We start from the raw sequence: 23695 nt of genomic DNA on the forward strand, positions 1-23695 counted from the left end.
CTGGCGGTTCAAACCCACCAGCCACTCCTCGGAAGGAAGGTTGGGCAATCCTACTTCCATAGTGATACTGCCTCGGAAACCCAAGGAGAGGTCGCTATGAGTCGGGGCCGACTCGACGGCAAACAACAACAACAACAACAACAACATGAAGAACTGTGCTCCAACAAATTTGAAAATCTGGAAGAAATGGGAAGATTTCTAGAAACATACCACTTACCTAAACTAACAAACTGTTGTGGAAAAATTGAAGAGATCCATAACAAAAAAAGAAATTGAACAGGTCACCAAAAATTACCAACAAAAAAAAGGCCTGGCCCAGATGGTTTCACCTGAGAATTCCATCAAAGATTCAGAGAAAAACTGACACCATTCCTACTCAAACTGTTCCGAAACATGAAAAGGATGGAATCCTCCCTAACTTATTTTATGAAGCAGGCATAAACTTGATACCAAAACCAGGCAAAGATGTCACTCAAAAGGAAAACTATAGAGCAATATCCCTCATGAATATAAATGCAAAAATCTTCAACAAAAGCCTAGCCAATAGACTGCAACAACATATCAAGAAAATCATTCATCATGACCAAGTGGGCTTCATATCAGGTATGAAAGGATGGTTCAACATTAGAAAAACAATCAACATCATCCACCACATAAATAAAACAAGGAAGAAGAACCATATGATCAAATCAATTGATACAGAAAAGGCATTTGATAAAATCCAACACCCATTCCTGATCAAAACTCTTAGTAAAATAGGAATGGAAGGGACATTCCTCAACATAATAAAGGGCATCTATGCAAAAACAACAGTCAACATTATACTCAATGGAGAGAGACTGAAACCATTCCTCTTGTGAACAAGAACCAGAAAAGGATGCCCTCTATCACCACTTCTATTCACCAGTGTACTGGAAGTCCTAGCCAGGGCCATAAGGCAAGAAAGGGAAATCAATGCATCCAAAGTGACAAGGAAGAAGTCAAACTATCCCTATTTGCTGATGATATGATCCATACCTGAAAAACCCAAAAGACACAGTAAAACATCTACTGGATCTAATTGAGAGATTTAGCATTGTGGCAGGATACAAGATCAACATCCAAAAATCAGTTGGATCCCTCTACACCAGCAAAGAGGTTGCTGAAAAAGAAATAAGGAAATCAATACGATTTACAATAGCTACCCAAAACATAAAACACTTGGGAATAAATCTTACCAGGGATACAAAACATCTGTACAAAGAAAACTATAAAAGGCTACTTTGGAAACCATAAGAGATCTACACAAATGGAAGAATATCCCATGCACGTGGATAGGAAGATTGAACATTGTGAAAATGTCAATTCTGCCCAAAGGAATCTATACATTCAATGCAATCCCAATCCAAATCCCATCAACATTCTTTAGGGATATGGAAAAACCAATCACTAACTTCATATGGAAAGGAAAGAGACCTCAGATAAGAAAAGCACTACTGAAGAAGAACAAAGGAGGAGGTCTCACACTGCCAGATCTCAAAACCCACTAGAGAGCCACAGTAATTCAAACTGCCTGGTATTTGTATAATGACAGATACATAAACTAATGGAATAGAATTGAGAACCCAAAATAGATCCATCAACCTTTGGGTCAGCTAATCTTTGAAAAAGGGCCGAAATCCATTAAAAGGTAAGAGAATGTTTGTTTAATAAATGGTGCCTGCAAAACTGGATATACATTTGCAGAAAAATGAAACAAGATTTGTATTTCACACCATACACAAAAACTAAATTCAGGTGGATCAAAGACTTAAATGTGAAGCCTAAAACTACAGAGTTCATCAAGGAAAACCTAGAGACAAATTTAGGGGTCATAATATATGGCCTAAATAGACTATCAAGCATAACCCAGAATGTACAAATAGGAGAAAGAAACTAGATGGATGGGACCTTCTAAAAATTAATTTTATGTGCTTCCAAAGACTTCTCCAAAAGAGTCAAAAGAGAACCTACAGTTTGGAAAAAAATATTTGACAGTGACATATCTAACAAGGGACTTATCTCTAGAATTTATAGAAAACTGCAACACCTCAATAACAAAAAGAAAAATAATCCAATTAAAAAATTGTCAGAAGACATAAATAGACACTTTACCAAGGAGAATATTCAGGCAGCCAACAAACATAAGAAGAAACGTTCACAATCATTAGCCACTAGAGAGAAGCAAATCAAGACAACCATGAGATACCATCTTGCTCCAGCACTAGTAGCAAAGTTCCACAAGGCAGAAAATAACAAATGCTGGCGAGGATGTGGAGATATTGGTACTCTCATACACTGCTGGTGGGACTGTAAAATGGTATTACCACTATGGAAAGCAGTATGGCGATTCCTTAAAAAGTTGGAATTAGAAATACCATTTGACCCAACCATTCCATTACTAGATATATATCCTAAAGAAGTGAAAGCCATGACAAGAACAGACACATGCACACCCATGTTCATTGCAGCACTATTTACAATTCCCAAAAGATGGAAACAATCTAGCTGTCCATCAACAGAGGAATGGATAATCAAACTTTGGTACATACACACAATGGAATACTATGCAACCCTAAAGAATAACAGAATCTGCAAAACACCACACAATGTGGATGAACTGGGAGGACGTTCTGCTGAGTGAAATAGTCAATCACAGAAGGAGAAATATCGTATGAGTCTGTTATTGTAAAAATCAAGGCAAGGTTTATCTATGGAAGGAAATTTTCCTTTTGGTTACCAGGGTTGGGAGGGGAGAGGAGGGAACACTGTTATATAGGTAGAAATATGTATTGAATTGGGTGAAAAGAAGAGCAATGTACTAAATGTGAGTGATCAATATGGTGGCATTGAGAAAAAGGAAGACATAGAGAGGTACATGGGAGGTACAGGCAACAAAGATGAACCCTTTGGCACATACAGTACTGTGTTGTCAGTGAAGGAAAATGTGGGTATACGGGTGGATAGATGGGTGGACAGGCTGAACTATTTGGTATGTCTATGAAGGAAGGTTGGGCAATCCTACTTCTGTAGTGATACCACCTCAGAAACCAAAGGAGGGGTTGCTATGAGTCGGGGCTGACTTGATGGCACATAACAACAACAACATAAAGTGGGGAGTGTACCCAACACCATATATAGGGCTGGCAGACAATGATCCTATAAATATATTTGTATGATCTGAATTCCCTGGTGTGTAGTAGAGCTGACAAAGAACAAGGTTGTAGTCATTTCTTGGTCACAGCCAGCTACCCACAGCTAGTTGAACCTGTGGGCTTGGGACCATAGTCACAGGGGACATCCAGCTCAACTGGCATAACATACTACACAAAACATTGTTCCACCTCCTACTTTGGTGAGTAGTGACTGGGATCTTAAAAGCTAGCAAGCAGCCATCTAGATGCAATGTTGGGTCTCTCCTCATCCAGAGCAAAGAAGAATGAAGAAAGATTCATGGAAAGAATTAGTCATAGTGATTGGTACACTATGCAATCCATAGCCTATACAACTATGATACCAGAAGAACTAAATGGTGTCTGGCTACCACTGTCAACTACTCAGAGGGGCATGTAGTAGATCCTGGATAGAGAGAAAGAACAATGTGGAACAAAACCAAAAATCATTTGGAAAAAAACAAAAAAAAGGGGGGGGATCAGGTTTGCTGGTCTGGTAGAGCCTGGTGGAACCACTGAGACTACAGCTCCTAGCTGTCCTTCAGATCAGAATTGAACCTCCACCTGTGGCTTCCAGCCAAACAAAAGACAGGCGTAGGAGTTGAACATTTACCTGAGGTAGATACACTCCTTGAAGAGAACAATTGTAGGAGAAAGAAGGGGTGTTTATGCACAGGCAGACAGCTCAGGGGGTAGGGGTGCATGAAGGTATGGACACAGGGAAGACGTGTCTGTTGAGAGGAAGTGGGAGGGGAGTTGTTGTCTTGTGGTGAATTGTGGTCAATGTCATGAGACAAGGTATATGTGAACTGCTGTATGGAAAGTGAATTTGCTGTGTAAATTTTCACCCTAATCACAATTAAAAAAAAAAAAAATTAAAGTATCATCCAGTGAAAATAAGAATGTAACATCTATATTTCTCAAGACATTTCCAGTTCAATAAAATCAGTTCTTCCAATCCATCCCTTATATTCTCTTTCCATTTATCATCTTTCTCCATTGCCCAGATTACAAGCAAAATTCAGTATTAAGTACGGAACTTTCAATAAACAGTGTCCTATTGGCCAGACAAGGTTAATCTAGTATAATTGCCCCTAAGATTATTACTTTTAGCTTCCTTTTCATAATTTTTATGACACTTGTATTATTTGATTTATGTCCATGTTGTACACAAGGCTGTAAAGAATCTCTAAGAGAAAAGGGACTCTATCAATATCATTGACCTGTACATTTGCAGATCTTAGCAAAAGGTAAAGTGGAGAAAGTGTTCAATAAGTATTTGTCAAATGAGTAAATAAGCAAACAAAAGACACATGGATTAATAAATATTTAATGCAAAATTCACTGCCTCCTTTACAGAAGTGCAAGCTCAGTATTCAGAAAGTTCCCTTCTCTCATTGTTTTTCACTACTAACATTTGTCACTTATCCAGACTGTCTCAGAGGTAGTCCTAAAATGCAAGCAGCCACAATACTAATAGGATGAGGACCCCAACCAGAAGCATCAAGCTTTCTATGGGTTCTGCATCCATCCAGTATGATTCAGCTGCACACAGGAGGTGCTCGCAAAGTGCTGGTAAATGAAATGCTGTTTAATTAATCACAGAAAACACACAACCCACAACAGGAAAAGTTCCATGGCATATGATCCCCTGACTCAGAAAGCTCACCAGGAAGAGATAGACTCTTCAGCATGTGCTCCTGCTTTGCACACTCTTAAGCAAAGGACTAAGAAGTCCTTACTCCACCCAGTTATATATTCCATGGGCTGCACCACTCACTGCGGAAGCACTATCATAGATTTTCTGGCCTGACTACTCAAGAAAGGGATATTGTTAGACATACGGACTCCATGTGGAACTTCATTACTTTAGACCTACTGCTTATCTGGAGAGAACATCAGACTTTAGGGCAGGGTATTTTTTGTCCAAACAGGTCTTGTGGCACAGTGGTTAAACACTGGGCCACTAAGAAAATGTTAGTGATTTAAACTCACCAGCTACTCCACAGGAGAAAGATGTGACAGTCTGCTACCATGAAGATTACAGACTTGGGAAACCCTACTGAGAAGTCATAATCAGTCCTATAGGGTTAAGTATGAGCTTGACAGCAATGGGCTTGGTTTTTTGGTTTGATTGTTTGTCCTAAAGCCTAAAAATATCAGTAGGGTATGGAACTAGGAAGAACTACAGCCAATACCATTTTCCGAAGGACTGCCTCCTCTCACAGGTCATTTTACACAGAATCAGTGGATATACTAATAAGCGTGTAATTAACAGTAATAATAAAAAAGAAAACAACTTATTGCTGTTGAGTTGATTCGACTCATAGTGACTCCTCTTTGGGTTTCTGAGGTGGTATCTCTATAGAAGTAGATTGCCCAATCTGGTGGGTTTGAACACCATCCTTCTGGTTAACAGTCAAATGACTTAGGTACTAAATGAAGAAGAAAATATTTGCCATTTCAATACATAAGGTTGAAAAAAATTCTAGAGATAATAGTTTAGGCCAAACTGCCAGGGAACCAACAATCTGTGACTGGTAGCACAAATTATTAAAAGTTCTGTAAATCCAACTCTAAGCCAAATTCCTTCCACATTCTGTTTGTAGGTATTTGTCATCATGAAATACTAAAAAGACATACACATAAAAAGACATATAGTTTAGCAATGTTTGCCATGATATTATACACAATAGTGAAAACTGGAAACATCCGAAATACCCCCAAATCAGGATATTGGTTCAATTATACAGACTATTATCACTTAAAAGAATACTATGAGCCATTATTTATGCTGTAGGAAAATATTGAATGACGTAGGAACATAGTCACTATTTACTTGTTAGTTGCCATCGAGTCAGCTCTGACTCACAGTGACTTCTGTATAACAAATGAAGTGTTGCCCATCCTGCACTGCCTTCATGATCTTTGGTATGTTTGAGTCCATCATTGTGACTGTTAGGCAAATCCATCTTATTGAAGTCTTCTCTTATTTATTTTTTCAACCCTGTACTTTACCAAATATGATATGCTTCTTTAGCAACTGGTTTTGCCTGATGATATGTCCAAAGTAAGCAAGTCAAAGTCTTACCATTCTCACTCTAAGGGACACTCTGGTTGTATTTCTTCTAAAACTGATTTCTTTGTTCTTTTGGCAGTCTGTGGTAATTCAATATTCGTTGCCAATACCAATGTCAACACATCAATTCTTCTTTCTTTTTTGTTATCCAACATTCACATGCAATGAGATGATTGAAAAGACCATGGCTTTTATTAAGTACATCTTAGCCAGCAAAATTACATTTCCTTTTTAATTCCATATATTATTGAGTTTAAAAAACAAGTAGATTGCAAAGCAGTTGGTTTCATCCTATTTTTGTGGAAAAATATATCACAGGCACAGAAAAATACTGAAAAAAACAAAAAAAAAAATACTGCCATTAAGTCGATTCTGACTCATAGAGACCTCCATTGGGTTTCTGAGGCAGTAAATTGTATGGAAGCAGATTGTCCCATCTTCCTTCTGTGGAACAGCTGGTGGATTTGAAGCACCAACCTTCTTGTTAGCAGTCAAATGCCTTAGACACTACTCCACCAGACACAGAAAAGGCTTATATAAACCCTGGAAGAATATGTATCAGTATTCTAATGAATATCTTCGGGTGGTAGAATTATGGGTGATTTTTATGTTCTTATCTATCTGTACTTTCTATTTTTTCTACAATAAATTTGCATGTCCTTTGTAACAAGAAAAAGGGTAAAAATTAATTAAATTCTAATAAAAGATATATCTAGCCATAGGAAAAGATTGGAAAGATATTTAGCAAAATTAAATGGTAGTTATTTGAATATAGGAGTATATGAGTATTAGGAGTTATTTTCTTTTTTTTTCACTTCAGTGTATTCTTAATTTTTCTGAAATAATCTCACAACACTTGTAATAAGAAAAGCCATAAAAGTCAATGAAATTTTAATAAAATGCATATAATAGCAGAGGAAAACTTTGGAAAGATATACAGCAAAAAGTAAACAAGTAGCATTAAGGGAGTTGTATATTTTCTTCTTTTTGCTGTTTTAACACTTTCAAAAAAAATTTTTATTAGTCTGAAATGAAAGTAAAGAAAATGCTATTAGAAAGCACTTTCTTCCCTATCAAACACCAAACTCATTGCCATTGCGTAGATTCTGATTCATAGCAACCACTGTTGTGTTTCCAAGTCTGTAAATGTTAATGGAAGCATACTGTCTCATCTTTTTTTTTGTGGAGTGACTGATAGGTTTGAACCACTGTTTTGGTTAGCAGCCAAAACCTTAACCACTATTCTACCACTGCTCCTTTCATCAAGTTATAGGGACAAAAATCTTTTTTTTTTTTTCCTTTAAATAATATTTTATTGAGTATTTGGTGAAAGCTTTCACAGCAAGTGAGATTCCTATTTGATAATTTTCACACAAATTGTTCGATGTCACATTATATTTGTCACAATGTGTCAACATTCTCTTTGTGTTCTGTTTGTTCCATTGCCAGATTCTAATTTCCTTGACCCTTCATCTTCTCATGTTTGCTTTTGGGTGATTATTGACCTTTTGGTCTCATACTGATGGATTTTAAGCAGAGCACTGATCTTATGGTAATATCCTTTATTTTGTGTGTCACTCTCTTATTAGTTCAAGGTTTAAAGAATATCTCAGGGCAGTCATCTGAAGGAGTCCTCTACTGTCCCACTTTATTCAGTTTTTAATATTATTTTTTAATAAGAATTTGAGTTCTGTTCCACATTTTTCACCCATTCTCTGGTAGCATCGTGCCTAGGGCACTTGACTGTTAACCAGAAGGCTGGTGCTTCAAACCCACCAGCCACTCCTTGGAAGGAAGGTGGGGCAATCTACTTCCATAGTGATACTGCCTCAGAAACCCAAGGAGGGATCACTATGAGTCGGGTCTGACTCAACGGCACATAACAACAACAACAACATCTAGGGCCATCTATAGTGACCCCAGTTACAAAGGTCAGTGGTGGTAGCCAGGCACCATCTAGGTCTTCTTGTATCAGTGTACATGAAGTATAGCTCATGTACATTTATTTCTTCTCAGAGATTTTGGTTACATTCTTAATGTTTTGCTTCTAGTTAGTGAGATCTGTAGTTGTGTCTTAGATGGCCGATTGCAATTTTTTAAGACCCCAGACACTATTAACTTCACTAGGATTCTGATGATGATTTCTGTGAACTATGTGATGCCAATTGACTGAATGGGACAAAAATATTTTTGAAGAATGGAATGTGCTAAAAGAATCACTTGAAAGATTCAGAGAACTTAACTGAATGGACAAAGATCAAAGGAGTACCTTCTCTCATAAAAATTGTTACTGAGAAAAATAGGAGAGTAAATCAATATTAGTATACATCATAATCCAGGTCAAGAAAAATTTGCATGCAAAACTTAAAAGGTACATTCACAATATTTGTTTCTACCAATGAAAGTCCAACTACATCTTGTTATAAAATTCACAAAATGTGGTGATGGAAGTATTGCATTAATTAAGGGTAGAGTTGCATGCCAACTTCTTGTAATTGGGTCAGTAAGTTGTACACCTGAAAGTAGCTGAATTGGCAAAAATTGTGATATATTTATAGCAATGACAAGAGTAGCTGCTGGGCCTGCTTATGTAACAACCAAAAATCTCATAGGATTTGGTTCCTTAGTTTGGAGGTCTAGGGTCATTGTTTCATGAGACATCCAGTAACTTGGCCTAATGACATGTTTAGTGGTTCTGCTCTACCTCCTAGTTCACTGCATAGTCCCTGGGGTCTTAAGTGCTTTCAAGCATCCATCTAACACATAACAATTGGTCTCTATTCATCTGGAACAAAAAAGGAAGAAGGAGAGTCAGGAATAAGAAGAGGATAAGAAAAATGTGGCTGATTACTTCCATGAAAAACTGTTTCCTTTGTCATGAGACCAGAAGAACCAGATGTTGCATGCCTATTATTACTGGATATTTTGGTCAAAGATTCTATAGAAGAATCCTGATCAAAAGAGAGAAAATACAGGCAGAATTTCAAATGCTCATGGACTTCATGGACTCATGACGGTTCGATGAACCCATAAAACTATTGTCCTAAAATAATCTTTAAATCTTAAACCAAAAATATGCCCTGAAGTCATCTTAAAACTGAACAATGTTGTGTTGTTGTTGTTAGGTGCTCTCGAGTCAGCTCTGACTCATAGTGACCCTATGTACAACAGAATGAATATTGTCCAGTCCTGTGCCAGCCTCACAACCCCTGCTATGCCTGAGCCCATCGTTGTAGGCACTATGTCAATCCATCTCACTGAGGGCCTTCCCCCTTTTTGTTGACTCTCTACTTTACCAAGCATGATATCCCTCTCCAGGAAATAGTCTCTTTTGACAACATGACCAAACATCCAATGAAGTCTGGCCATTCTTGCTTTCAAGGAGCATTCCGGCTACACTTCTAGGACAGATTTGTTCATTCTGCCAGCAAGTATTTTCAATATTCTTTGCCAACACAATAGGCATCAACTTGTCTTCACTCTTCCTTATTCATTGTCCAAGTTTCACATGCATATGAGGTGATTGAAAATACCATGCCTTGGGTCAGGTGCACCTTAGTCTTCAAAGAGACATCTTTGCTCTTTAGCACTTTAAAGAGGTCTTTTGTAGCAGATTTGCCCAGTACCATACCTCATATGATTTCTTTACTGCTGCTTCCATTGGTGTTGATTGTGGGACTAAGTAATATGAAATATTTGACAACTTCAATCTTTTTCTTGTGATCCTGTTATTGATCCAGTTGGGAGGATTTTCATTGAGGTGTAATCCATACTGCAGATTGAAGTCTTTAATGTTCATCAATAAGTGCTTCAAGTCATGTACACTTTCAGCAAGCAAGGTTTTGTCCTCTGCATATCACAGGCTGTTAATGAGACTTCCTCCAATCCTGATGCCACTTCCTTCTTCATATAGTCCAGGCTCTTGGATTATTTGCTTGGCAAATAGATTGAATAAGCATGGTGAAAGGATACAACCATGATGCCCTCCTCTCCTGATTTTAAACCATGCAGCATCCCCTTGTTCTGTTCAAACAATAGCCTCCTGGTCTATGTACATGTTACTTGTGAGCACAAATAAGTGTTCTGGCATTCCTATTCTTCTCAATGTTATTCATAATGTGTTATGATCTACAAATGCTTCTGTATAGTCAATGAAACACAAATAAACATCTTTCTGGTATTCTTCACTTTCAGCCAAGATCTATCTGACACCAACAATGATATCTTTCATCCCACGTCCTCTTGTGATTCAAGATTCCATTTCTGGAAGCTCATTGTCAATATACCACTACTACCATTTTTGAATTATATTCAGCAAGACTTCACTTGTGTGTGATATTAATGATATTGCTCAATAATTTCCACATTCTGTGGGATCACCTTTCTTTGGAATCAGTACAAATATGGATCTTTTCCAGTCCGTTAGCCAGGTAGCTGTCTTCCAAATTTCTTGGAATAGATGAGTAAGTGCCTCTAGCGTGGCATCCATTTGTTCAGACTTCTCAGTGGGTATTCTGTCAATTTCTGGAGCTTTGTTTTTCATCAATTCCTTCAGTGCAGCTTCAAATTCTTCCTTCAGTGGACCTTCAAAATCTTCCTTCAGTACTATTGGTTCTTGATCATATGCCACCTCTTGAAATAGATGAACATCACTAATTCTTTTTGATATGGTGATTCTGTGTATTCCTTCCATCTTTTTTGATGTTTCCTGCATCAGTCAATATTTTTCCCATAGAATCTTTCAAAATTGCAACTCGAGGCTTGAATTTTTCCTTCAGTTCTTTCAGCTTGAGAAATGTTGAGCATGTTCTTCCTTTTTGGTTTTCTAACTTCAAGTCTTTGCACATTTCGTTATAACAATTGACTTTGTCTTTTTGACCTGCCCTTTGAAATGTTCTGTTTAGCTTTTTTATCTTGTCACTTCTTCCATTTGCTTTAGTTAGTCTCCATTCAAGAGGAAGTTCCAGAGTCTCTTCTGACATCCATTTTTTGTCTTTTCTTCCTTACTGCCTTTTTAATGACCTTTTGCTTTCTTCATGGATGATGTTCTTGATGTCATTCCACAATTCATCTGGTTTTCAGTCATTGATGGTCAGTGCCTCAAATCTTCTCTTTAGATAGTGTCTAAATTCTGGTGGGAGGTAATCAAGGTCATATTTTGGCTCTTGTGGCCTTTTAAAAATTGTCTTCAGCTTCAATTTGAACTTCATGTGACCTGTGGATGGTCTGTTCTAGAGTCAGCTCCTGGCCTTGTTTTAGCTGAAGATACTGAGCTTCTCCATTGCTGCTTTCCACAGATGTAGTCAACATGTGTATTCTATCTGGTGGAGTCTACATGTATAGCCACTGATTATGTTGTTGATAAAAGTTATTTTCAATGAATACATAATGGGTCTTGCAAAATTCTATCATGGGATTTCTGGTGTCTTTTCTGTCACCAAGGCCATATTTTCAAACTAGCGATGATTCTTCATTTCCAACTCTTGGATTTCAATCACCAGTAGTAATAAATGCATCTTGATTGCATATTTGGTCGATTTCAGACTGCAGAAGTTGGTAAAAATCTTCAATTATCTCATCTTCGGTTTTGGTGGTTAGTGCGTGAATTTGAATACTAGTATTATTAACTGGTCTTCCTTATAGGTATATATATATATACTACCCTATTACTAACAGCATTGCATCTCAGTATATATCTTAAAAAAACTTTTTGTGAAGATGAATCCCAAGCCATTCCTCTTCAATTTGTCATTCCCGGCATAGTAGATGATATGGTTGTCTGATTCAAAATGACCAAAACTAGTCCATTGCAGCTCATTAATGATTAGGATATTAATCTTTATGTGTTCCATTTCATTTTAGACAACTTCAAACTTTCCTACATTTATGCTTTGTACATTCCATGTTCTGATTATCAATGGATGTTTGCAGCTGTTTCTTCACATTTTGAGTTGTGCTACATCAGAAAATGGAGGTTCTGAAAGATTTATTCCATCCATATCAATAAGATCAATTCTACTTTGAGGAGGCAAATTTTCTCCAGTTGTATTTTGATTGCCTTCCAACTTAAGAGGCTCATCTTCTGGCTCTATATCAGACAATGTTTCAGAGTCATTCATAAAATTGTCCAGTAATATATCAGACAGTGTTTCACTGGTATTCATAATGTGTTTACTGGCCAGCACTTTGAGAAGTATATGGTTCCTTCCTTCTTCCAAGTCTGTTTTAATCTGGAAGCTCCACTGAAGCCTGTCCACCATGTGTGACCCTGCTGATATTTGAAACACTGATGGCATAGCCTCCAGCCTTACAGCATCAGGCAAGCCACCACAGTATGACAAACTGACAAACAAATAAACTGAACAATAGTTTAGTTTAACTAGTTGAAGTTTGGTGGTTCAAACCCACCAGCCACTCCTTGGAAGGAATACTGGGCAATCTGCTTCCATAAAGATACTGCCTCAGAAACCCAAGGAAGGGTCACTATGAGTTGGGAACAACTCAATGGCACTGAGTTTTTGGTTTGGAGTTTAAAAAACAAGAAAATTCTTCTTTGAGCATTATGCTTTTCTAAGAACTATCTATATCATATCAAATTTATAACAGCAATTTGGAAAGATTAGATGCAAACTTTAGATAGGAGGCAGTGAATTTATGTTAACAGGGAAGGAATATTTCAAAAAAGGGAGGTGAGAATCATTGTACAACTCAAAGAATGTAATTAATGTCACTGAATTATACATGTAGAAACTGTTGAATGGGTGTATGTTTTGCTACATATATTAACAACAACAATAAATATGTTTTAAAAAATTCACAAAATAATATTTCAATGACAGATTATCCAGAAAAGAATAATACTTAAAGGGAATAAGGTATTTACAGCTTTATCCATTGTTCAAAGGCAACATGTAAACCGAATATTGGGGAACAACTGTTGTTTTCAGCAAAGAGGGCTTTTGTAAGAGATATTTTATATGTTGTAGGCACATCTTCACAGATGAAAATTCACTGAGAGAAAAATCAGTTTTAATTGATGTGATGTGTCAACTAGACTAGACTATGGTGCCCAATTGTTTAGTGAAACACTAGTTTAGATGCTGTAATGAAGTAGTTACATGTGATTAATTCAATTGGTTTTAAGTAAAGCAAATTACCTGGATAATGTATGTGGGCCTGACCCAATCAGTGGAAGTGGAAGCCCTTAAGAGCCAGAAGAGAGTTTCCCTATGGTGTATTCTGCCTCCAGACTATAAATAGACATGTCGTCAGAACTCCTCCACTCTTCCCATTACTTGACCTCTGGATTTGGAACACAAAACTGCAGGACTCTCCAGCCTTTTGCCTAACCTATAGATTTTGAACTTGCCAGACCTCAAAATCATGTGAAACAATTCCTTAAAAATCTCTCTTATGAAAGAAGTCTCCAGGAGCTTGCAATCTGAATTCAGACTTCTAGCCTCCTAAACTGTGACAAAATAAATTTCTGTTTGTTAATGCTAATATATATGTGTGTGTGTGTGTGTGTTCTTCTGTGTGTGTGTATATATATATATATATATATATATAAAACACAGAATAACAGATTCACACACACACACACACACACACACATATTTAGATATCTTATTGGTTCTGTTTCTCTGGAGAACTGGGAAAAATTTGAGTTATAGAAGATTCTGAAGGAATTATAATTGTAATACTATTTCATAAAATAATTGTGAATTGTTATCAAGTACAGCATGAACTAATTGAAAAATAAAAATAATGAAATATCTTTATATTTATATAGTATTTAACATAAGTAAAGCATTTTCATGCTTTTTATTGTTTTTTACTTAATTAATATACTGTAAACAGTTATGATAGCCTCAATATTAGGAAATTTCTCACCATCACACTAAATATAGGTGGTAGAGTATGACCTTGAACCTTGATTGTCCACAGTCAATCTTTTCATCCCACAAAACTCTGTTTCAGTTTTGACTGATTGTAGATCATTAACAACAGTGTATTGACTGAAGTATATAAAATCATTTCCTTTCTTGAGTTGGTTAAACATGGCATCTGATGTCTTAGTTTATGTTTCTTCTTAACAACCTTTTACATGTAGAATGCTTAGATATGCTACTATCCAGTGTAAATTCAATCATTATATATGCCTATTGTTGAAATCATTATTGATACAAGGTTTGGTCCAATTTGAAAGGACTTTGTTTTGATTTGTTAATTGCAGTGAGAAGGCTGAGAAGAAACAGGAAGCTTAGAGCAGATGCAAGCCTCGAGTGACTACAAAAGAGAAGGATGAGCAACTCTGTATGAGGATTTTCAAGATGAAGTTAAGGGTGTGACACGGTGAGTGGGGGGTGCTGGATAAATAGGTCTTATGTGAAGAAAATAGTAAAGTCAGAGAAGTTGTGCTTGTGTTACACCACACTTGCAACAACACACACACAAAAAAAACCCCACATTCCATGGACTAAATTGGCAGTAACCTGAGATCAAAATGCATTAATCCAATTACATTTCTGGCACTCAAAACCACCTACTTATCAGTTGTGGTAAAGTCAACTCTGACTCATGGAAAACACGTATGTGTCAGAGTAGAAATGTGCTCCACAGGGTTTTTAATGACTGATTTTTCAGAAGTAGGTCACCAGGTCTTTCTTCCAAAGTGCCTCTGGGTATGCATCGGCCAGTAGCCAATTACATTAACTGTGCCACTCATGGACTCCAAACAATCTATTATCTATAAGCGTTTAGTAGTTTGAAAAACTCCAGAGCTCAGATGGAAAAATGGGCCCCAAAAATAAACAAATCCAATTTTAGGGCAGTATGAATCATCATGGGAGATCTTTATGGGCATGGATCCTTACTGACATGAATGAAGCCGTTCCTGAAGAAGCTACTAGGAAACCTCTCCCTCCTCTACCTTTGCTCTAACCAGTGTTTGCACTTTTAAAAAATGAAACTGTTTTCCTATTTATACAGTGAGGACTGTTAAAATCTCACAGATGAGATTTCTGCTATGCAAAGGTTTATAATATGACAAGTATGGATGTATAAAACCTTAGCTAATTTCATTTAAACACACTGTTAAGTTAAAAAAGGAAAACTGTTAGGCACCACATGAAGAGGAATTGAAAAGAAATAATACAAAATTACAGAATTAGAAAAGAGAATGTTGCAACACCCCTTCCTTCATATAGGGAAATAGTTAAATTATATTAAAATGATAACTGATCCCTTCAGAAACATGGAATTTTAGACTTAGAAAAAACTTAACAATGAGATGGCAAACAATTTATGTTTCACAAACATACAATGTCTGTACAATGCTTTCAAGCATACCAGTAATAATGAAGATGGCTACCAACTGGGCAACATTTTGTTCTGTTGTATATGGGATTGCCGTGAGTCAGAGCCCCCTCAAGGCAACTAACAATGTGCCGGTGTACACAAACTTAATCAATATTGTTCTAGAACAGCCCAGGGTATAAAGTAGGAATGGTGTGTCTCACAGTGTTTTGTTTTCTTTCCTTCAAAGTTGGCATGGATTTTCTTGCCCCTGATTTCTAAATTAAAACTTTTAGGATCAGCCTATATATTTCCATGGAGAATCTTACTGAAATTTTATTGGATTTGTTTAAATATATAGGTTCCTTTAGCAAGAACTGTCACCTTTACAATATTGTCATTTTTCTTTACATGGATTTAGTCTATCCTCCCTGTTTTAGGTCTCTCTTAACATCTCAAAAGTATCTTATATTTTTGCATAGATGTATTCCTACCTATTTCATAAGTTGATTCTTAGTTGCTTTATGTTCTTGTCTTCATATATTTCTAGCCCTTAGTTTCTGGTGTACAAAAGTGCATTTTATTTCATATAGCAATTTTATATTGTTGTGGTTAAGTGCCATTGAGTCAGCTCTGACTCATAGCAACCCTATGTACAACAGATCAAAACACTGCCCAAACCTGTACCAGCCTTACAATCCTTGCTATACCTGAGCCCATCATTGCAGCCACTGTGTCAGTCTGTCTTGTTTAGGGCTCTCCCCTTTTTTGCTGACTTGCTACTTCTGACAATATGACCAAAGTAGGTAAGAGGAAGCCTGGTCTTCCGCACCTCTAGGGAGCATTCCAGGAGCTCTGGTGGCACAGTGCCTAAGGCATTGGAGTGCTAATCAGAAACCTGGCGGTTCAAACCCACCATTCACTCCTCAGAAGGAAGGTTGGGCAACCTACTTCCATAGTGATACCACCTCGGAAACCCAAGGAGGGATCACTATGAGTCCAAACCAACCATGGCAGTGTGTTTGGTTTGGTAAGGAGCATTCCAGCTACACTTCTATAACAGATTTCTTCATTCTTCTGAAAATTCATGGACTTTTCAGTATTCCTGTCCAGCCTCACAATTCAAAGGAATCAACTCATCTTAGGTATTCTTTATTCATTGTCCGCTTTTCACATGCATGTGAGGCAATTGAAAATACCATGGCTTGGGTTAGGCACAACTTAGTCTTCAAAGTGACATCTTTGCTCTTTGTTTTGGATACCTAGTGCTGCTCTAACAGAAGATACTACAGGTAGAATTGTTTTAATAAACAGAAGTTTATTCTCTTACAGTCTTGGAGGCTAGAAGTCCGAGTTCAAAGTGCCAGGCTCTAGGGGCTGGGTGAAAGCCCCTCAACCTTAGGCTTCAGCTCGGCCTCCTGCTTCTGGCCCACTGAAGCTGGAGAATTTTTTTCACACAGGCAGCTGCTGACTGCTGAGGCTGACAAGCCCAAGGTTGACAAATAAAATGGCACAGACCTAATGTTACCACACAACACAGCAGGACACTAATTCAAGTCCAGAAGTCCCAAGATCAGCAGGGTATGGCAGGTTACATGCAGGGTCCAAGTGTGACCAAAAACTAGAGGCCTTCTTCAAAGCTGCTTTCATATACTGGAAGCAAACTGCATCTCTACAACAGCTACTCAGCTGCTCCCTTAGATTCCACCATGGAATTAATTGCCAGTCTCATCATGGGGAATAACTACATCCAGCTGCCCAGCCACTCAACCATGCCCAGCCAAGTTGACACACAAGCTTAACTACCACATTCTTTAACACTTTAAAGAAGTCTTTGGTGGCAGATTTGCCCAGTGCAATATGATGCCTAATTTCTTGTCTGTTACTTCCATGGGTATTGATTGTGGATCCAAGTAAAATGAAATCCTTGACAACTTCAATTTTTCTCCATTTATCAAGATGTTGTTTATTGGTCTAGTCGTGAGTATTTTTGTTTTCTTTATGCTGAGGTGTTATCTGTACTGAAGGCTGTAGTCATTGATCTTCATCAGTAAGAGCTTCAAGTAACTTCACTTTCAGCAAGCAAGATTGTGTCATCTGCATATTACATGTTGTTAATGATTCTTCCTCCAATCCTAAAGCTGTGTTCTTCTTGATATAGTCCAACTTTGTAGTTTATTTGCTCAGCCTACAGGTTGAACAAGTACACCTTTCCTGATTTTAATCCACGCACTGTCCTCTTGTTCTGTTCAAATGACAGCCTTTTGGTCCATGTGCAATTTCCTCATGAGCACAATTAAGTGTTCTGGAAGTCTCGTTCTTTGCAATGTCACCCATAATTTGTTATGATCCACACTGTTGAGTGTCTTTGCATAGTAAACACAACACAGGTAAACATGTTTCTGGTATTTGCTTTTAGCCAAGATCCATCTGACATCAGCAATGATATCCGTCATTCCATATCCTCTTCTGAATCCAACTTGAATTTCTGGAATTTCTCTGTCAATATATTGCTGCAACTACTTTGGAATTATTTTCAGCAAAATTTTACTTTCATCTGATATTAATAATATTGATCTATAATTTTCTCATTTCATTCTATCACTCTCTTTGAAACAGGTGCAAATATTAATATTTTCCATTCAGTTGGCCAAGTAGCTCTCTTCCAAATTTCTTGGCATAAATGAGTGAGTGCTTCCAGCATTGCATCCATTTGTTGAAACATCTCAATGGGTAGTCCATCAATTACTGGAATCTTGTTTTTCACCAATTCCTTCAGTGCAGCTTGGACTTGTTTTTTAATATCATAGTTCTTGATATATACTTCCTCTTGAAATGGTGGAATGTTGAACAATTCTTTTTGGTACAGTAACTCTGTGCATTCTTTCCATCTTTTTTTGATGCTTTCTGTATTATTAAATATTTGTTCATAGAATCCTTCAATATTGCAACTAGAGATGATTTTTTTTCTTCTGTTCTTTCAGATTGAGAAATGAAGAACATGTTAGAAAATCAAAATGGAAGAACACACTGGACATGCAATCCATAGAATGGACCAAACTAGGACAAGAATTCAGGTCTCTAGATTTTAAGTATAGTTATACTATCTCTCCAAAGATTACCAAATATGCAATTTGAGGGAACTTACTGTTTCTCTGAGGTATAGAATCTTGTTCTGCTTTTATCCATCACATGCCATAATATCAACTCCTTTCAACTGCTGATATTCTCATTCCCAACTAGCCCAGCTAGGCAAAACTCCTGGCATATTCTTCCAGAGTATGGGTGGACCAGGAACTCTCATAGTAGCTGGAAAGATTCTGTAAATTAAAGAATACCTTTAACTTGGTCATGAGAACAAGTTTCTGAGAAGCCTCAAAGAATTGGCTCTGCTCCTGGAAAATTTAGTAAGTAGTCCTGTGAGTCTGACTTCACTGATTACACATCTAATTATTGGCCAATAAACTAGACCACCATTCTTGAAGCTTCTCAGTTTTTCATGTTAGCAGCATATAAAACTTGAAATCAGATTTAATAAAAAGTCACTGCTTTTTAACTGAGGGCCTCAGTAAGACAAAAGTAAATTTGAGAAGATGTATGACCCTGGCTTAAAGTACCTACCTGAGGCACTGAGGATGAAAAAGTGAGAATCTCAGACTTTGTCAGAAGGATAAATTTACCTTTGAGAGCCAGAACTCAACAGGACTACTTTGTTTTTCCAAGTCCTGCAAGTTTTCTGCCTTTGACAGGTTGCATTCCTACCACTTTTCTTTCTATCTCTCATTTTAGTGGAAAATATTTGAGTTTTCCTTCTATGATAGGTTTCCACTACAGTTTCCTGCTCTGTCAGGTTTTACTGTAGAAGGATTCTGAGCTATAGCTACACACAGTAGGAGTGAATATCATAAATATGATGTTGATCAAAAGTAGTCCCACACAAGAAAGAACATACAATCCAATTGTTTTTACATAAAACTTAGAGACAGGCTAAACTAATCTTTGTTATTAAGATAATCTTTGTTATCTGCAAAGCAGTTATCCTTGTTAGAGGTTAGTGACTAAAAAGGGGCATCAGAGAGCTTCTGGGAGACTTGTAAGTTTCTGAGTTGGAATTCAGGATTTGCTCACTTTTTTGTGAAGGAACCCTGGTAGGATCATGATTAGCTCAGCTGTCAACTGAAAGGTTGACAATTTGAACTTACTCAGCTGCTCCATAGGAAGAGTATCTGCAGGGCTGCTCTAGGAAAGATTACAGCCAAGAAAAACCTAGGGGGCCATTCCACTTTGCCACATGAGGCTGCCATGAGTCAGCATTGACTTGACAGCACCTAACAACACTTTTTTTTAAGTATGTTACACTTCAATCAAATGTACATAAAAATTATAGTAATAATTGGAAGAGTTCTGGCATAAAATGCTAACTAAAAAAGAAGCCATGCTAGAAGTAATAAAATTTATACCTGCTTTAAATTTTGTCTCTTTAATGTTTGATATAAATAAATAAATAAGAAATGAAGAAAAGAAAGAGGTAGTATATATGCAAGTCTCTGGTATTGGTCCTGACCTGCTTAACCAAGGATATATGCTCTACAATGGATTATCCAAGGGGAATCCTTAAAGGTATAAATCCAATTTAATACAACTCAATCCTGCAAATATTTCTTGTACTCCATTATATGCATATGGAACCTTGGTGACACACAGTTAAGTGTTCAGCTGCTAACTTAAAGGTTGGTGGCTCAAAGCAACCACTGGCTCTCTAAGAGACAGATCTCATGATTTGCTTCTGTAAAGATTACAGACTAGAAAACTCTATCAGGCAGTTCTACTATGTCACGTGGGATCACTGAGTCAAAACAGGAAAATCAACTTAGAGTGCCCAACAATACATGCAGGGAACAGAATGCCCACTAAAGGTATGTTTGCAAAATGAAAGAATATATTTTCAGCTTGGATCCTAATCAGGAAGTGACTCTTTCTACAAAAAAAAGTTAAAATTCTTTTCCCTTCGCTACAGGGTGGCAGGAAAAACAAAGAAAAGAAAAAAAAAGAATACAGAATGCTCAGATGAGAACAGAGTATCATAGGCCAAAGAGAGAAAAGTCTGGAAGAAAATAAAAACTCTGGAAAGCGTAATGGATGAAGCAATCTTCCTTACCAATAAAGTGATACAGGCTCCACTAGAGCAAACACTGAATATGTATCTATGTAGAGAATAAGATCTCCAGTTTTCAAAAGCAACATCTTAAACAGATTGAAATTTGACATGCACAGTATAGATCATAGAGTAGTCTATTTCATCATCCATCTGATATGTGTCACATATGGGAAAAAATGGCTTAAATAAAAAGATGAAATCTCATCTCTCATTGAGCAGTTCTAGTGTGAGTTTTGTGATGGAGAGAACATAAAGAACTAAATAGGTAAAAAGTATAATATGTCAAATAGTAATAAGTGCTACAAAGTAAAAGATAGCATGGTGAAAGTGTCTGTGGTTAGGGGGTTACTATGTACAGTTTTTACAGAAACACTCACTACTCAGATGACATTTGAAAACAGATTCCAAGTAAGTCAGTGGGTGAAATATGCAGATAACTGGGTGAAGAATTTTCTAGGCCGAGGAAAAGAACAAGTGCAAACGTATAGAGGCAGAGGCAACAGGCTTTCAAAGAACAAACTGATGTTGGTGGAATAAAGCAAATAAGGAGAAAAAAGGTAAGAGGTGTGACTAGAGGTAGCAGCAATCAGATCACGTAGGTCTTATAGACCATTATCGGGGTGAATAGAAAGCCAATTAAGGGCTTGGAGAAGCTGAGAGACATGTAACTTACAGTTTTAAAAGATTAATTCTGGCTGCTATGTTGAGAATACTCTGTAGATGGATAAGAGCAGAAGCAGGGAGTTCCATTAAGAAGTTATTGAAATAATACAGAGGAGAAAGAACAGAGATTTAGCTCAGCAGGGCAGCAGTGGAGGAAGCAAAGCATGGTTAAACTCAAGATATTTAGAAAGTACCGTCTACAGGATGTCCTGATGGATTAAATAGGGGGTATGAGAAAGAAGAATCAAGGACAACAACCGTGTTTGGCCAAAGTAACTTTTGGAGTTCATTAGAGAGGCTACGTAAACCAAACTCACTGCCATCAAGTCAATTCCAACCCATAGCAACCCCTATTGGGTTTCTGAGGCAGTAAATCTTTATGGAAGTATACTGGCCCATCTTCCTTCTGCATAGCGACTGGTGGGTTTGAACTGCCAACCTTCCAGAGTATAAATGTGTAAAATGCCAAAATTTAGGATTTATTTAAAATCATGAAACTAGATAAGAAGACTTAAAAAGTTATTGTAGGTGAAGTTTTGAGACCTAAGGCCAGGGAACAAGCTGACATTTTAGAGATCAGAGGGGTAGGGACATGCCATCAAGGGAGTCAGATAAGAAGTGAGCACAAACTTTTAAAGAACTATCTATACGGGATCAAATTGTCAACAGGAATTCAAAAGGTGAGACAGGAAGATTAGAGGGCACTGAGGTTATGTTAATGGGGAAGGAACAATTTGGAAAAAAGGTGAGAATGATTGCACAACTTGAAAATGTAATCAATGTCACTGAATTCTATGTGTACAAATTGTTGAATTGGTGTATGTTTTCCTGTGCATATTTTCAGCAACAACAAAAATAAAATTCGTTATTAAAAAAAAAAAAAAAAAAGAAGTAAGCACTGAGGTTGGAGACCAACAGACATAAAGAAGCCAGCTCAACAGAATGAGTCAAGATGGAGGGATGGCCAGCTTCATGAAATATTGTCAATTAGGGTGAGAACTAGGACTTAGCCATTGGATACAGCAATGTAAAGGTCACTGGTACCCTTGATAAAGCAGTTCAGTGGTAGGAATAAATACCTTGTTTGAGTAGTTCAAGAGTGAATGAGAGAACATAAATTGGAGGCAAAGAGTACAGACAACTCTTTTGAAGACTTTTGGTGTAAACACAATTAAATAAATGAAGCCAAAGCTAGAGAGGTATCTGAGGCCAAGAGAGAAATTTTTCAAAGAAGACAGACAATGAGAATAATCTGTTAGAGAGGAAATTTGAATCAGGGCAGAGAGAAGACAATTGCTGAAGCAATGTTCCTGGGCATATGAAAGGGGGTGTTAGATCTAGTGCACAGAGGACAGGCTGCCTTACACATAAGCACAAACAACGCATGTAAAGTAACAAAAGGGAAAGCAGGTTATGTGGTACTCACACAGACAGATTGGTGGTTGTGGTAATTGCCTCTAATTTCTGAATTGCTACTGATTCCTTCTATTTTTTTCAATGAAATAGTAATATCAAATTTTGCATAATGTTTACCATGAACTAACTTTGAAGTTTTTAAAAGAAATACTAAGTTCTTGTGCCTCAACACAAATATGAAGAATTTAGTAGTAATATTCTCATTTTACAGATGAGAAGCCTAGGATACAGAGAAGTTAAGTACTTTGCCCAAGGTTACAGTCAAGAAACCATTTTAATTCTCCTAGAATCCAGATTTCTGTGGCCATGGAGTTTGAGTGACCCATATAGGCCATTTACCCTTAGAGGTCCTTTTGAACTTTGAGCCTTTAAGGAAATGCTTTTCCTGGAATTGCTTTCAGGTCAAATGATAGCCAGTAAGCAGCTTAGTGGAGACCATTTTGCCTCTGCATTGAGCTCCTTTGCAGAATTATCTATGTGTAGCCAGTTTTGAGAAGCAGGAACTCCAGGGTTTGGCTGGAAGCAGTGTTTTAGAATATATGGTATATCCTTAACAATTCAGCTTTCATAATTGACTAACCCTGAAACTCTGCACGTGCTCTGACTCTATGTTCTGAGAAACCAAAATGAAAAATATTTACAACAACCTTCAGGAGAATACCTGTCTGGACCCCACCTATGTAATCTATTTTCACTATCCTCTCTTCAGAACACCTCAATACTTTCAGTTTGACACTGCCCGATTCAAATGGTATCTACTCACAATAAATATATTTTGTTACATTAATTTCTGCAGATTCTCTGCAAATTTAGATTTTTTAACACAGTTGATGTAGTGGCCTAGAAAATGCATCACTCAGATTTCCTGCTCTGAAGAGCATATACTTGAGC

Source organism: Orycteropus afer, unplaced genomic scaffold (genome assembly GCF_000298275.1).
Source record: "Orycteropus afer afer isolate SDZICR_OR568_19922 unplaced genomic scaffold, OryAfe1.0 scaffold00039, whole genome shotgun sequence".
In the NCBI taxonomy this organism is placed as follows: domain Eukaryota; kingdom Metazoa; phylum Chordata; class Mammalia; order Tubulidentata; family Orycteropodidae; genus Orycteropus; species Orycteropus afer.